This window comes from Pristiophorus japonicus, unplaced genomic scaffold (genome assembly GCF_044704955.1).
Source record: "Pristiophorus japonicus isolate sPriJap1 unplaced genomic scaffold, sPriJap1.hap1 HAP1_SCAFFOLD_579, whole genome shotgun sequence".
Taxonomy (NCBI): Eukaryota; Metazoa; Chordata; class Chondrichthyes; family Pristiophoridae; genus Pristiophorus; species Pristiophorus japonicus.
In genome coordinates, this window is record NW_027254487.1 from 281,748 (window position 1) to 297,656 (window position 15,909).

The 15,909-nt window shown below is 53.1% G+C and overlaps 1 non-coding gene across 1 annotated transcript; it reads right to left on the minus strand.

The window, feature by feature from the left end:
• Positions 1 to 14,275: 14,275 nt before the first annotated feature.
• On the minus strand, positions 14,276 to 14,348 carry trnat-ugu (transfer RNA threonine (anticodon UGU)). The gene has a single exon. It is a non-coding gene; the product is annotated as a tRNA-Thr (tRNA).
• Between the last annotated feature and the right edge of the window lie 1,561 nt (positions 14,349 to 15,909).

Here is a 15,909-nt window from a genome sequence, read left to right on the forward strand (position 1 = left end):
CAACCACAATGCCTGCGAGCCATTTGGGCCCTGAAGCGTAGTTGAGGACAAAAAGAGGATAATTTACATCAATACATCGCGCCCTCGCATTCCTGTCATGGTAGTGATATTGTGACTGGCGCCTGCTCTCGACAATTTCTTTCATGGTGAGGTGTATAAGGGATAATCGGGTTTTGAGCGCCCTTTTCATTAGTAGCTCTGCGGGTGGAACCCCTGTGAGCGAGTGTGGTCGGGATCTAAAGGCTAACAGGAGGCGTGATAAGCGGGTTTGTAGGCAACCCCTTTGGAATCTGAGCATCCCCTGTTTGATTATCTGCACTGCTCGTTCTGCCTGGCCGTTTGAGGCCGGCTTGAACGGTGCCATTCTAACATGGTTAATTCCATTGCCTGCCATGAAGTCCTGGAATTCAGTGCTTGTGAAGCACGGGCCATTGTCGCTGACCAAGATGTCCGGTAGACCGTGGGCGGCGAACATTGCCCGTAGACTTTCTACCGTGGCAGAGGATGTGCTTGAATTTAAAATGTCACACTCGATCCATTTGGAGTCGGCGTCTACTACAACCAAAAACATTTTCCCCATGAAAGGACCTGCATAGTCCACATGGATGCGTGACCAAGGCTTGGCGGGCCATGGCCAGGGGCTAAGGGGGGCTTCCCTGGGCGCATGGCCCAGCTGGGCACACGTGTTGCACCTGCGAACACAAAGTTCCAGATCTGCATCTAATCCTGGCCACCAAACATGTGACCTGGCAATTGCCTTCATCGTGACAATGCCCGGGTGCCCATTGTGGAGTTCTCTGATGAACACCTCTCTGCCCATCTGGGGCATGACTACGCGGTTTCCCCACAGTAGGCAATCGGCCTGAATCGAGAGCTCATCCTTGCGCCTGTGAAATGGTTTAAATTTCTCAGGGCATGCCCTGTACATGGCTGCCCAGTTCCCATTCAGGACTAAAGACAATAGCGGGTCTCTATTTGTCCAGACTTTAATCTGACGGGCTGTCACGGGGGAGCCTTCGCTTCCGAAAGCTTCAACAGCCATGACCATCTCAGCACCATGCTCGGTAGCCCCCTCAGTGGTGGCTAGTGGGAGCCTGCTGAGTGCATCGGCGCAGTTTTCGGTGCCCGGTCTGTTTTGAATTGTGTAGTCATAGGCAGCTAACATGAGTGCCCACCTCTGTATGCGGGCCGATGCGTTTGCATTTATGGCCTTGTTGTCGGCCAAAAGGGACGTTCGGGGTTTGTGATCTGTCTCCAGCTCAAATTTCCTGCCAAACAGGTACTGGTGCATTTTCTTTACCGCATATACACATGCGAGCGCCTCCTTTTCTACCATCCCGTAGCCCCTTTCTGCCTGCGACAGACTCCTGGAGGCATACGCTACCGGCTGTAACTGACCCTTGGCATTGACATGCTGCAACACACACCCGACACCATAGGACGACGCATCGCACGTTAACACAAGTTTCTTACATGGGTCATATAGCGTTAACAGATTGTTGGAACATAACAAATTGCGTGCTCTATTAAAAGCCCTTTCCTGGCTGTCCCCCCAGACCCATTCGCGACCTTTGCGTAGGAGCACGTGTAGCGGCTCTAGCAGCGTGCTCAATTTGGGAAGAAAGTGACCAAAAAATTCAGGAGCCCCAGGAACGAATGCAGCTCCATCGTGTTACGGGGTCTGGGTGCTCTCTGGATCGCTTCTGTCTTGGACGCAGTAGGGCTGAACCCGTCTGCTGCTACCCTCCCCCCCAGGAATTCTGCCTCTGGAGCTAGGAAGATGCACTTCGCCTTTTTCACTCACAGACCTACCCGGTCCAGTCTGCGTAGCACCTCCTCCAGGTTGTGGAGGTGTTCTTCAGTATCGTAACCCGTAATGAGGATGTCGTCCTGAAAAACCACCGTCCCTGGAATCGACTTGAGGAGGCTTTCCATATTTCATTGTAAGATCGCGGCGGCCGAGCAAATCCCGAACGGACATCTGTTGTACTCAAAAAACCCCTTGTGTGTCGTGATGGTGGTCAGCTTCTTCGACTCACTCACCAGCTCCTGGGTCATGTAAGCTGAAGCCAGGTCCAATTTTGAAAAAAGTTTGCCACCGGATAGGGTCGCAAAGAGGTCCTCCGCTCTCGGTAGCGGGTACTGGTCTTGGAGTGACATCCAATTGATGGTGGCCTTGTAATCGCCACATATCCTGACCGACCCATCCGCCTTGAGCACCGGCACAATCGGGCTCGCCCAGTCACTGAATTCGATTGGTGAGATGATGCCTTCCCTCAACAGGTGGTCCAATTCACCTTCTGTCTTTTCCCGCATCATGTACGGGACCGCTCTGGCCTTGTGCTGTACTGGTCTGGCGTCCGGGTTTATGTGAATCACTACCTTGGCCCCCATGAAAGTGCCAATGTCCAGGACCTGTGAGCATGATACTCGCTCCACAGAGGAAATTGCATTGACATCGCCCCATTTCCAGTTCATGACAGCAAGCCAACTCCTCGCCAGTAGTGCGGGACCGTCCCCTGGGACAATCTAGAGTGGCAACCTGTTCTCCGAATTTTTGTGGGTCACGACTTCCGTGGCGCTGCCTAGCGGAATGATCTGCTTTGTATAAGTCCATAGCTGTGCGTCAATCGGCGATAATTTTGGCCTCCTGGCCTTGGATGCCCACAACTTTTCGAACTGTTTGATACCCATCAGGGACTGGCTGGCACCCGTGTCTAACTCCATTGATACTGGGATGCCATTGAGAAGCACTTTCATCATTATCGGTGGCGTCCTGTATACGTGCTCCACATGAACTCACTGAACTTCAGCTTCCAGCGATTTCCCCCAGTGTCCATTTCTGCAATTTCTGCAGGTATTTTGCTCATCTCTGCAAACTCCGGCTGAATGTGTGCCTCCAAGCCTCCAGCATGAGTTGCGGTTTGAAACAAAAGGTCCTTTGCCAGTCGATCGTCCCTGACTGCCCCTGTTATTGTCCTTGAGTGCACCATTAACAGGTGTTGATGGGCCCATTACTGGCCGCATTGTCCCTTGCAATGGTGTGAATCGCTGTTCAGCTTGCCATTGTCTCTGTCGAACTCCCCCTCTGGGTTCAACTACATGTTGGGGCATGCCTAACTGCCCTTGTCTGCCTGGAGAACTGTGTGCTGCTTTAACAATGTTGAATCTCTGTCCCAACCATTCCTTAACACAGTACCTCTCGTCTGTTCTGCTAGTGGCCATGCTTGCGTGGTTTAAATCCCAGTTTCTTGTCGCCATTGATACGTCCTTACTACACAGTATAAATGCACACGAGGCCCATGCTTGAGAGAAGGTCAGTCTGTGACCTGTCCTTTATTCCTTAGCACTCAAGTGATGAAGGTGGGTGGAGCTTCCCCTTTTATACCTGAAGGTCCAGGTTAGGAGTGTCTCCCACCTAGTGGTCAGTGTTCTCACGGTGTACAACTTAGGTCAGTTTATACATGGGTTACAATGCTGGTTGAATACATGACAGGGGAGAAGGGTAGAGAGTGTGTGGAGGGAGGGAGAGAGTGGATGGAGTGAGAGAGGGAAGGGGAGAGAGGGGGAAGGAGTGGTTAGCGGACAGAGGGGTTGGGGAGAGAAGTAAGATAGACGAGATAGGAGAGAGAGGGGAAGGAGTGGGGAGTGAATGAAAGTAGAGAGGGAAGGGGAGAGCAAGAGAGGGGAAGTGGAGAGAGAGGGGAATGGGAGTGAGGGGGAGGCGATTGAGTGGAAAGGGGGCAGAGGGGAATGAGTGAAAGACGGGGTAAAAAGATGTAGAACAGGTCGTGATGGGGAAGGCAGAGAGGGCGTTGGAAGGGGAGAGAGAGTGCAAGAGAGACGAGCCTGTTGTTGCATGGTCAGTCTTAGAGCTGTTTAATATTTATAATTAAAGCCCTTGTTAATTAATGGTGAATTTAAATACTGAGCTAATTTTGAGCAGGCCCCAGTAAGATTTGAACTCACAACCAATGGTTTATAAATCTAGTGCTCTAACCCAGAGCTATTAAGCCACATTTGTAAAAGCTAATAGGGAAAGGAGTAGGAAAGAGACGGGAAGGGAAAAGAGAGACTGGAAGGAGTGAGAGAGAGAGGGAACGGGGAAGAGAGGGGGAAGGAGAGAGAGAGAGGAAGAGGAAAAAGAGACAAGGGGATGGGGAGAGAAAGGGGAAGGGGAGAGAGAGAAGGGAAGAGAGGGTGGAGAGAGTGGGTAGGGGAGAGAGTGAGAGAGGGGAATGAGTGAGAGATGGGGAAAGCAAGATGGTGGGAAAGGAAGAGAGGGGTAAAAAGATGTAGAACGGGTCATGATGGGTGTTATATATGTAAACCTGTAAATACTTTGTGTAACCACCAGAGGGCTCATCCCCTGGAGTCCCAAAGGATCCCACAATCCCTTGGGAGCACCTGTACTTAAGGTGGCCTCACAGGCTGGAGAGGCACTCTGGAGACCTGTAATAAAAGACTAAGGTCACACTTTGCTTTGAGCCCGCAGTATCTGGTCAGACTCTTTATTCATATACAACAACTGGCGACGAGATACAGATGACGAAACCAACGATGCAGAGAACTAGTGGGCATCCTGGAGAAATTTTCGGAGGGAGATGATTGGGAAACCTTTGTGGAGTGACTCAACTAATACTTCGTGGCCAACGAGATGGAAGGAGAAGTGAACGCTGCCAAACGAAGGGCGATTCTCCTCACCGTTTGCAGGGCACCAACGTTTGGTCTCATGAAAAACCTGCTTGCTCCAGCGAAACCCACAGAGAAATCATACGATGAGTTGTGCACACTGGTCCGGGAGCATGGAAACCCGAAGGAAAGCGTTCTGATGGCGAGGTACCGGTTCTACACGTACAAGACGTCTGAAGGCCAGGAAGTGGCAAGCTATGTCACCGAGCTAAGGGGCCTTGCAGGACATTGCAAATTTTGAAGGACATGCTCAAGGACTTCTTTGTACTTGGCATTGGCCACGAAACTATACTTCGCAAACTTTTGACTGTAGAGACCCCAACCTTGAGTAAGGCCATAGCGATAGCCCAGGCGTTTATTGCCACCAGTGAAATACTAAGCAAATCTCTCAGCACACAAGTGCTGCTACAAGTACTGTTGTTTTATAAACCTTTTATGATGGGGAGAGAGAGAGTGTGAGGGTGCAGAGGGAGGACTCTGAAAGGAAAGGGAAAGTGAGGAGGGAGAGCGAAAGAGATGCATATTTAAATACTAAACTAACTTTGAGTAGGCCCAAGTGAGATTTGAACTCATGACCCTTGGTTTACAAGACCAGTGCTCTAACCCCGGAGCTATGGAGCCACCAGCTGTAAGGAAGACGGGGGAAGGAGCAGGAAAGAGAGGGGAAGGGGGACAGTGTGGCAGAGAGAGGGGAAGGGGAGAGTGACGGTGGAAGGAGTGAGAGAGAGGGGCAGGGGAGAGAGAGGTGGAGGAACGGGAAAGAGTGGTGAAGGAGTGAGAGAGAGAGGGAAGGGTAGATTAGGAGAAAGAGAGAGGAGCCGGGGAGAGAGAGAGGGACCGGGAAAGAGAGGTTAAGGGAAGAAAGGGGGAAGGAATGAGAAAGAGTGAAGAAGAGGAGGGAGCAGAAGGGGAGTGAGACAGGGGGAGGGGAGAGAAGTGAAGGGGAAGGGAAGAGAGGGAAAGGAGTGAGAGAGGGGGAAGGGGAGACAGGGAGTGGAAGGGGAGATACGGAGGTGGGGAGAATGTAGAATGTAGAAGGGGGGAGAGAGAAGGGATGGAGTAGGAAAGAGGGAAGGGGGGAAGAGAGGGAGGGGAAGGGAAGAGAGATAGGGAACGGAAAGATAGGGGAAGGGGAGAGAGAGGGAGAAGGGAAGAATCTGAAAGGAAAGGGAAAGGAGAGAGAGAGGAGGGAGGGAATAGAGATTGAGAGAGAGGAGGGGAAGGGGAGAGAAAGGGAGGAAGGGGAAAGAGATGTTAAGGGGAGAGAGGGGGAAGGAGTGAGAGAGAGAGAGGAGGAGGGCAGAGAGGGGTAGAACCTGAAAGAAAAGGGAAAAGATTGGGAGGAATGAGAGACAGGTACTTAAATACTAAATTAGGCCCCAGTGAGATTTAAACCCACAACCGCTGGTGTACGAGACCAGTTCTCTAACCCCTGAGCTATGGAATCACCTACTTTGGGAAAGACAGGGGAAGGAGCAGGAAAGAGAGGGGAAGGGAAAAGAGAGGGAAGGGAAGGGGAGAGAGAGGGGGGAAGATGAGAGAGTGAGAAGGTGAGAGAGGGGGGAATGGGCCAGAGGGGGAGGGGGAGAGTCTGATGGGAAAGGAGAGAGCGAGAGCGAGGGGAGGAGAGAAAGGGAGGTGGGAGGTGGGAGGGGGCAAGAAGTGTGGAGACAGGGGAGGGGAGGGAGAGAGTGGGGGAGAAAATGAAAAGGGAGAGCAGAAGGAGTGAGTGACAGTGGAAGGGGAGAGAGAGAGGGGGAAGGGGAGAGAGAGGGGGAAGGGAAGAGGGGTGAGGGGGAAAGGGGAGTGATACCGAGGGAAGAGGAGAGGGTGGAGGGTGAAGGGGGGAAGGGGAGAGGAGAGAGATTGAGCGAAGGGAAGAGAGACGGGGAAGGGGTGAGATAGGGGAGGAGAGAGAGAGGGGGAAGGGAGAGAGAGGGGGAAGGGAAGAGGGGAGAGGGGGAAAGGGGAGAGATACCGACGGAAGGGGAGAGGGTGGAGGGTGATGGGGGGAAAGGGAGAGGAGAGAGAGTGAGCGAAGGGAAGAGAGACGGGGGAAGGGGTGAGATGGGGAGGAGAGAGAGAGGGGGGAAGGGAGAGAGAGGGGGAAGGGAAGAGGGGAGAGGGGGAAAGGGGAGAGGGTGGAGGGTGAAGGGGGAAAGGGAGAGGAGAGAGAGTGAGCGAAGGAGAGAGAGGGGGAAGGGAGAGAGAAAGGGGGAGGAGAGAGAGAGAGAGAGAGAGGAGGAAATGGACAAAGGAGAGAGAGGGAATGTTTGAGAGAGAGGAAGATGTGAGAGGGAGGGGGATAGGGCAGGGGAAGGGAAAAGAGACAGAACGTGTCATGATGGAGAAAGTTGGAGAAGGGAAAAGGAGAACCTTTTGTTCCAGGGTCAGTCTCGGAGATGTTTAATATTTATAATTGAAGCCCTTGTTAATTGACGATGAATTTAAATACTGAGCTAATTTTGAGTAGGCTCAAGTGAGATTTACTAGACCAGTGCTCTAACCCCTGAGCTATGGAGCCACCTGCACTAGGCCAGCCAGGGAAAGGAGAAGGAAAGAGAGGGGAAGGGAAAAGAGCGGGTGGAAGGAGTGAGAGAGAGAGGGGAAGAGTAAAGAGAGAGGGGAAGGGGAGCGAATGGGGAAGGAGTGAGAGAGAGGGAGAAGGGAAGAGAGTGGGGAAGGAGTGAGAGAGAGGGAAAAGGGGAGACAGGGAGGAAGAGAGAGACAGAGGGGGGAGAGGAAAGAGGGGGGAAGGCGAGAGAGTGTGTGGAGGGAGAGATTGGATGGTGTGAGAGAGGGAAGGGAAGAGAGGGGGAAGGAGTGTGGAGTGAATGAAAGTAGAGAGGGAAGTGGAGAGCAAGAGAGGGGGAAGGGAGGGAGAGGGAAGGAGAAAGTGGGGAGAGGGGAATGAATGAGAGACGGGGAAAGCGAGATCGCGGCAAAAAGATGTAGAAGTGGTTGTGATGGGGAAGGGAGAGAGAGATTGTTACACAGGGGAGCCTGTTGTTCCAGGGTTGGCCTCGGAGCTGTTTAATATCCTTGTTAACTGATGGCGAATTTCAATACAGAATTAACTTTGTGTAGGCCACAGTGATATTTGATTTTACAACCGCTGGTTTACCAAACCACTGCTTTAACCCCTGCGCTATGGAGCCACCTGCTCTAAAAATGACAAGGGAGCAGCAGGAAAGAGAGGGGAAGGGAAAAGAGAGATGGAAGGAGTGAGAGAGAGAGAGGGAAGGGGAGAGGAACGGAAGAGAGCAGTGAAGGAAGGGTAGATTCGGAGAAAGAGAGAGGGATGGGGAAAGAGAGGTTCAGGGAAGAGAGGTGGAAGGAGTGAAAAAGAGGAGAGAAGTGAAGGGGAAGGGAAGAGAGTGAGAGATGGGGAAGGGAAAGAGAGGGGAAGGATCTGAAAGGAAAGGGAAAGGAGAGTGAGATGAGGGAGGAAGTGGTGAACGAGAGGAGGGGAAGGGGAAAGAAGTGAGAGAGAGGGGGAAGGCAGAGAGAGGGGGAGAACCTGAAAGGAAAGGGAAAAGTGGGAGGAATAAGGGACAGGTATTTAAATACTAAATTAGGCCCAAGGGAGATTTGAACCCACGACCCCTGGTTTACTAGACGAGGGCTCGAAACCCTGAGCTCTGGAGCCACCTGCTCTGGGAAAGATAGGGGAAGGAGCAGGAAAGAGAGGGGAAGGGAAAAGAGAGGGAGGGGAAGGGGAGAGAGGTGGGGGGGGAAGGGAGAGAAATGGAGAAAGGGAGAAAGGGAGAAGGGGAGAGAGGGGGGAATGGGCCAGAGGGGGAGGGGGAGTCTGATGGGAAAAGGGAGAGAGAGAGCGAGGGAAGGAGATAAAGGGAGGAGGGAGGGGGGCGAGAAGAGTGGAGACAGGGGAGGGGAGGGAGAGTGTGGGGGAGAAAATTAAACGGGAGAGGGGATGGAGTGAGCGACAGTGGAAGGGGAAAGAGGGGGAAGGGGAGGGAGAGGGTGAAGGGTGAAGGGGAACCAGGGGGCAGGGGACAGATAGGGGAAGCAGAGTGAGGGGGGGAAGGAAAGAGAGGGGGGAAGGAGAGAGAGATAGAGGAGAAAATGGGTAGAGGAGAGAGAGGGAACAGTAAATAGAGGAAGATGTGTGAGAAAGGGGGAAGGGGAAAGAGTGGGGAATGAGGGAGAGAGAGGGGAAGGGGAGAGAGTGGGTCGAGAGGGAGAAGGGGAGAGTGGGGGGAATGGGCCAGAGGGGGAGGGGGAGAGCCTGATGGGAAAGGGGAGAGCGAGAGCGAGGGAAGGAGAGAAAGGGAGGTGGGAGGGGGGCGAGACGAGGGGAGGAGAGGGAGAGAATGGGGGAGAAAATTAAAAGTTAGAGGGGAAGGCGTGTGCGACAGTGGAAAGGGAGAGAGAGAGAGAGAGGGGGAAGGGGAGAGAGCGAGATAGAAGGAGAGAGGAAGGGGAAGGGGAGAGAGAGACGGAAGGAGAGAGATACCGAGGGAAGGGGAGATAGACAGGGTGAGGGGAGAGAGTGTGAGCTAAGGGAAGAGAGACAGGAGGAAGGGGAGAGAGAGTGAGGGAAACATAGAAACATAGAAACATAGGAATAGGTGCAGGAGTAGGCCATTCGGCCCTTCGAGCCTGCACCGCCATTCAATGAATTCATGGCTGAACATGCATTCAGTACCCCATTCCTGCTTTCTCTCCATACCCCTTGATCCCCCTAGTAGTAAGAACTACATCTAACTCCTATTTGAATATATTCAGTGAACTGGCCTCAACAACTTTCTGTGGTAGAGAATTCCACAGGTTCACCACTCTCTGGGTGAAGAAGTGTCTCCTCATCCCGGTCCTAAATGTCTTACCCCTTATCCTTAGACTGTGACCCCTGGTTCTGGAGTTCCCCAACATTGGGATCATTCTTCCTGCATCTAACATGTCCAGTCCCATCAGAATTTTAAACATTTCTATGAGATCTCCTCTCATTCTTCTGAACTCCAGTGAATACAAGCCCAGTTGATCCAGTCTTTCTTGATAGGTCAGTCCTGCCATCCCGGGAATCAGTCTGGTGAACCTTCGCTGCACTCCCTCAATGGCAAGAATATCCTTCTTCAGATTAGGATACCAAACTTTACACAATACTCCAGGGGAGAGAGACAGGGGGACGGGGTGAGATAGGGGAAGGAGAGAGAGAGGGGGAAGGGGAGAGAGAGAGGGGAAGGAGAGAGAGAGAGAGAACAAAATGGGTAGAGGAGAGAGAGGGAACAGGTGAGACAGAGGAAGATGTGTGAGCGAGGGGGAAGGGGAAAGATTGGGAGGGGAACGAGAGAGAGTGAGGAAGGAGAGAGAGTGGGGAGGGGGAGAGAGTGGGAGGGGAGAGAGAGAGGGGGTGGGGAGAGAGATTGGATGGAGTGAGAGAGGGAAGGTGAGACAGGGAGGAAGAAAGAGGGGACTGGGAGAGAGAGGGAAGGGAAGGTGAGCAAGAGGGGAAGGAGTGAGAGAGAGGAGAGAGGAAAAGAGAGGGGGAGGGTGCGAGCGGGAAGGACGGAGTGAGAGGGGAAGGGGAAAAGAGAGGGGAAGGGGAGGGAGTGGGAAGGGGGGAGAGGGGAATGAGTGAGAGACAGGGAAAGCGAGAAAGGGAGAGAGGGCTAAAAATATGTAGAATGGGGAAAGGCAGAGAGAGATTTGGATGGAGAGAAAGTGTAACAGAGATGAGAAGAGGAGAGGGGAGGCATGTTGTTCCAGGGTCAGTCTCGGAGCTGTTTAATATTTATAATTAAAGCTCTTGTTAATTGACAGTGAATTTAAATATTGAGCTAAGTTTGAGTAGGCCCCAGTGAGATTTGAACTCACAACCCCTGAGCTATGGAGCCACCTGTTTTAGGAAAGACAGGGGAAGGAGCAGGAAAGAGAGGGGAAGTGAAAAGAGAGAGTGGAAGGAATGAGAGAGAGGGGGAAGGGGAGAGAGAGGGAGGGGAAGGGAGACAGCGAGGAAGAGAGGGAGGTGGGGAAAGAGAGGGAGGGGAGAGAGAATGTGGAAGGGTGGGGAGAGAGGGGAGGGGGAGGGGAGAGATTGGGTGGGGAGAGAGATGGGAAGGAGTGAGAGAGAGGGGAGGAAGGAGAGATGGGAGGAATTGAGAGGGGAAAAGGAGAGAGAGGTTAAGAGGAGAGAGGGGGAAGGAGTGAGAGAGAGAGGGGGAGGGCAGAGAGGGGAAGGGGAGAGAGTGAGACAGAGGGCAAGGGAGACAGCGAGGAAGAGAGTGAGGTGGGGAAAGAGAGGGAGGGGATGGAGAGAGAGAGATTGTGTGGAAGGGTGGGAGAGAGAAGGGATGGAGTGGGAGAGAAGTTAGGAAGGGGAGACTGGGGGAAAGAGAGAGGGGAAGGGGAGAGAGAGGTTCAGGTGAGAGAGGCGGAAGGAGTGAGAGAGAGGGGGAGGGGAGAGAGAGGGGGAAAACCTGAAAGGAAAGGGAAAAGAGAAAGACAGGAGGGAGGGAAAAGGGGAAAGGGAGAGAGTGGAAGGAGTGAGAGAGAGGGGGAAAGGGGAGCGAGAGGCAGAGGAAGGGGAGAGAGTGGGGAAGGGAAGAGAGAGGGGAGGGAGGGAGAAGTCGGGAAGAGGGAAATGAGGGGAAGATGGGGAGAGTGAGAGAGGGAAGGGGAGAGAGAAGGAGCCGGGTAGAGAGAGGGGAAGGGGAGTGTGAGGGGAAGGGAGAGAGAGGGGGAAGGATAAAGAGTGAGGGAAGAGAGGGGGAATTAGAAAGAGGGTGTGGTGAGGGAGGAGGATGGGGGAGAGGGGAATGAGGGAGAGACGGGGAAAGCGAGATAGTGGGAAAGGGAGAGGGGAGTGAAAAGATGTAGAACTGGTCGTGATGGGGAAGGGAGAGAGAGATTTGGAAGGCGAGAGAGAGTGTAAGAGAGACGAGAAGAGGAGTGGGGGAAGGGTGTGAGGGGGGCCTGTTGTTCCAAGGTCAGTCTCAGAGCTGTTTAATATTTATAATTAAAGCCCTGGTTCATTCACAGTGAATTTAAATACTGAGTTAATTTTGAGTAGGCCCCAGTGAGATTTGAACCTACAATCCCTGGAGACAGGAAGAAAGAGAGAGGGTAAGGGGAGAGAGAGAGGCGGGGAGGGGACAGAGAGGGAGGGAGGGGGAGAGAGTGGCGAAGGAGTGAGAGAGAGGGGAATGGGAGAGTGGGAAGGGGAGAGAGGGGGGAAGCAGAAGGGGAGAGACGGGGGATGGGCTGGAGGTGGAGGGGAGAGTCTGATGGGAATGAGGAGAGAGAGGGGGGGAAGGAGAGAAAGGGAAGAGGGAGGGGGTGAGAAGAGTGGAGAGAGGGGAAGGAGTGAGCCACAGTGGACGGGGGGAGAGAGAGGGAAGTGGGGAGAGAGAGGGGGCAGTGGGGAGAGAGAAAGGGAAGGGGTGAGAGAGAGAGGAAGGTGAGAGCGAGGGGAAGGAGTGAGAGAGAGGTGACAAGTGGAAAGGGAGAGGGGAAGGAGTGAGAGAGAGGGGAAGGGGAGAGAGAGATGAAGGGTAGAGAGAGGGGAACGGGAGAGAGTGGGGAAGAAGTGAGAGAGACGGAAGGGGAGACAGCGAGGAAAAGAAGGAGGAGGGGAAAGAGAGGAAGGGGATGGAGAGCGAGAGTGTGGAAGGGAGGGAGAGAGAGTGGAAGGAGTGGGAGAGAGGGGCAGGGGAGAGAGCGGAAGGGGAGAGAAAGGGGACAAGAGGAAGGGGAAGGGGAGAGAGAGGGGAATGAGTGAGAGAGAGGGGACAAGGGAAAAGAGAGAGGGGACGGAGTGAGAGAGAGAGGGAAAGGGGAGAGAGAGGGGAAGGGGAGAGAGAGGGAAAGGAGTGAGAGACGGAAGGGGAGACAGCGAGGAAGAGAAGGAGGTGGGAAAAGAGAGGAAGGGGATGGAGAGAGAGAGTGTGGAAGGGAGGGAGAGAGAGTGGAAGGAGTGGGAGAGAGGGGGAGGGGAGAGAGCGGAAGGAGTGAGAGAGAGGGGGAAGAGGAAGGGGATGGGGAGACTGGTTGGAAGAGAGAGCGGCAGGGGAGAGAGGGAGGACAGGAAAAGAGAGGTTAAGGGGAGAGAGGGGGAAGGAGTTAGAGCGAGAGGGGGAGGGGAGAGAGAGGAGGATAACCTGAAAGGAAAGGGCAAAGAGAGAGATAGGAGGGAGGGAAACGAGTGGGAGACATGAGAGACGGGTATTTAAATACTAACATTAGGCCTCAGTGAGATTTGAACTCACGACCCACTGGTCTAACCCCTGAGCGATGGAGCCACCTGCTCTGGGAAAAACGGGAAGGAGCAGGAAAGAGAGGGGAAGAGAAAGGAGAGAGCAGAAGGAGTGAGAGAGGGGGGAAGGGGAAAGAGAGAGGGGGAGGAGTGAGAGAGAGGGGAGGGGGAGAGAGAGAGAAGGGTGAGGGGAGACAGCGAGGAAGAGAGGGACGTCGGGAAAGAGAGGGAGGGGATGGAGAGAGTGAGGGGAAGGAGTGAGTGAGGGAAGGAGAGAGGGCAATGAGTGAGAGATGGGGAAAGCGAGATAATGGGAAAGTGATAGAGGGGTAAAAAGATGTAGAGCGGGTCATGATGGGTGTTATATATGTAAATCTGTAAATACCTTGTGTAACCACCAGAGGGCTCATCCCCTGAAGTCCCAAGGGATCCCACAATCCCTTGGGAGGATGTAGAGGCACTCTGGAGACCTGTAATAAAAGACTATGGTCACACTTTGCTTTGAGCCCGCAGTATCTGGTCAGACTCTTTATTCATACACAACAACTGGCGACGAGATACTGATGATGAAACCAACGATGCAGAGAACAGTGCACATCCGGGAGAAGTTTTCGGTGGGAGATGATTGGGAATCCTTCGTGGAGCGACTCGACCAATACTTCGTGGCGAACGAGATGGAAGGAGAAACGAACGCTGCCAAACGAAGGGCGATTCTCCTCACCGTTTGCAGGGCACCAACGTATGGCCTCATGAAAAACCTGCTTGCTGCAGCGAAATCCACAGAGAAATCGTACGATGAGTTGTGCACACTGGTCCGGGAGCATGGGAACCCGAAGGAAAGCATTCTGATGGCGAGGTACCGGTTCCACACGTACAAGAGGTCTGAAGGCCAGGAAGTGACAAGCTATGTCACCGAGCTAAGGGGCCTTGCAGGACATTGCAAATTTTGAAGGACATTTGGAGCACATGCTCAAGGACTTCTTTGTACTTGGCATTGGCCACGAAACTGTACTTCGCAAACTTTTGACTGTAGAGACCCCAACCTTGAGTAAGGCCATAGCGATAGCCCATGCGTTTATTGCCACCAGTGACAATACTCAGCAAATCTGTCAGCACATAAGTGCTGCTACAAGTACTGTGAACAAAGTGATGTTTTTTTATAAGCCTTTTATGATGGGTAGAGAGTGAGTGGGGGGGGGGGGAGGGAGGGCAAGGAGAGGGGGAGAGAGGGGAAGGGGAGAGAGAGAGAGTGAGGGAGAAGGGGGGAGTCTGAAAGGAAAGGGAAAAGTGAGAGTGAAAGTGAAAAGGCAGAGGTGGAAGAGAGTGCCAGAAATGAGAGATCCATATTTAAAAACTAAATTAATTTTGAGTAGGCCCAAGGGAGATTTGAACTCACGACCCCTAGTTTACAAAACCAGTGCTCTAACCACTGAGCTATGGAGCCTCCTGCTTTAATGAAGCCAGGGGAAGGAGCAGGAAAGAGAGGGGAAGGGGGACAGGGAGGCAGGGAGAGGGGAAGGGGAGAGCGAGAGTGGAAGGAGTGAGAGAGCTGAAGGGGAGAGAGAGGGGGAGGAACGGGAAAGAGTGGTGAAGGAGTGAGAGAGAGAGGGAAGGGGAGACAGGGAGGGGAAGGGGAGAGAGAGAGGTGGGGAGAATGTAGAAGGTGGGGAGAGAGACGAGAAGGAGTAGGAAAGAGGGAAGAGAAAGGGGAAGGGGAAAGAGAGGGAGGGGAGGGGCGAGAGATGGGGAAGGGAAAGAGAGGGAGAAGGGAAGAATCTGAAAGGAAAGGGAAAGGAGAGTGAGAGAGGAAGGGGAAGGGGTGAGTGCGAGGGGGGGAGGGCAGAGAGAGGGGGAGAACCTGAAAGAAAAGTGAAAAAAGAGAGACAGGAGGTAGCTAGAGATGAGCATTTAAATACTAAATTAGGCCGTAGTGAGATTTGAACTCACGATTTTTGCTTTACGAGACCAGTGCTCGAACCCCTGAGCTATGAAGCCACCTACTCTGGAAAAATAGGGGAAAGAGCAGGAAAGAGCAGGAAAGAGCAGGAAAGAGAGGGGAAGAGAGGGGAAGATAGGGGAAGGGAAAAGAGAGAGTGGAAGGAGTGAGAGAGAGGGGGAGGAGAAAGAAAGAAAGAGAGGGAGGGGAAGGAGGAGAGAGAGGGGGAAGAGGAGAGAGTGGGGAGAGAGTGGATAGGGGGGAGAAGGGGTTGAGATGGAGAAGGGGAGAGAGAGGGGAAGGGGAGAGAGAGGGGAATGAGTGATGAACAGAGACAAGGAAAGTGAGAGAGCGGGAACGAGTAAAAAGAGGCAGAATGTGTATGATGGGGAAAGCAGGGAGAGAGAGACAAGAATAGGGAAACCTTTTCTTCTAGGGTCGGTCTTGGAGCTGTTTATTATTTATAATCAAAGCCCTTGTCAATTGACAGTGAATTTAAATACTGAGTAAAGTTTGAGGAGGCCCCCCTGAAAGCTGAATACACAACCCCAGGTTTACTAAACCAGTGCTCTAACCCCTGAGCTACAGAGTCACCTACTTTGGGGAAGACAGGGGAAGGAGCAGGAAAGAGAGGGGAAGGGAAAAGAGAGAGTGGAAGGGGAGAGAGAGGGGGAAGGTGAGACAGGGAGGAAGAGAGAGGGGAAGGGGAGAGACAGAGGGGGAAAGGAAAGAGGGGGAAGAGGAGAGAGTGTGTGGAAGGGAGGGAGAGAGTGGATGGAGTGAGAGAGGGAAGAGGAGAGAGGGGGTGGAGTGGTTAGCGGACAGAGGCATTGGGGAGAGAAGTAAGATAGACGAGGAAGGAGAGAAAGGGGAAAGACTGGGGAGAGAATGAAAGTAGAGAGGGAAGGGGAGAGAGCGGGGAAGGAGTGGGAGAGAATGAAAGTAGAGAGGGAAGGGGAGAGCAAGAGAGGGGAAGGGAAGAGAGAGAGGGAAGGAGAGAGGGTGAAGCAAGGGAAGGGGAAGAGGCAGAGGGAAATGAGTGAGCGACGGGGAAAGCGGCATAGCGGGA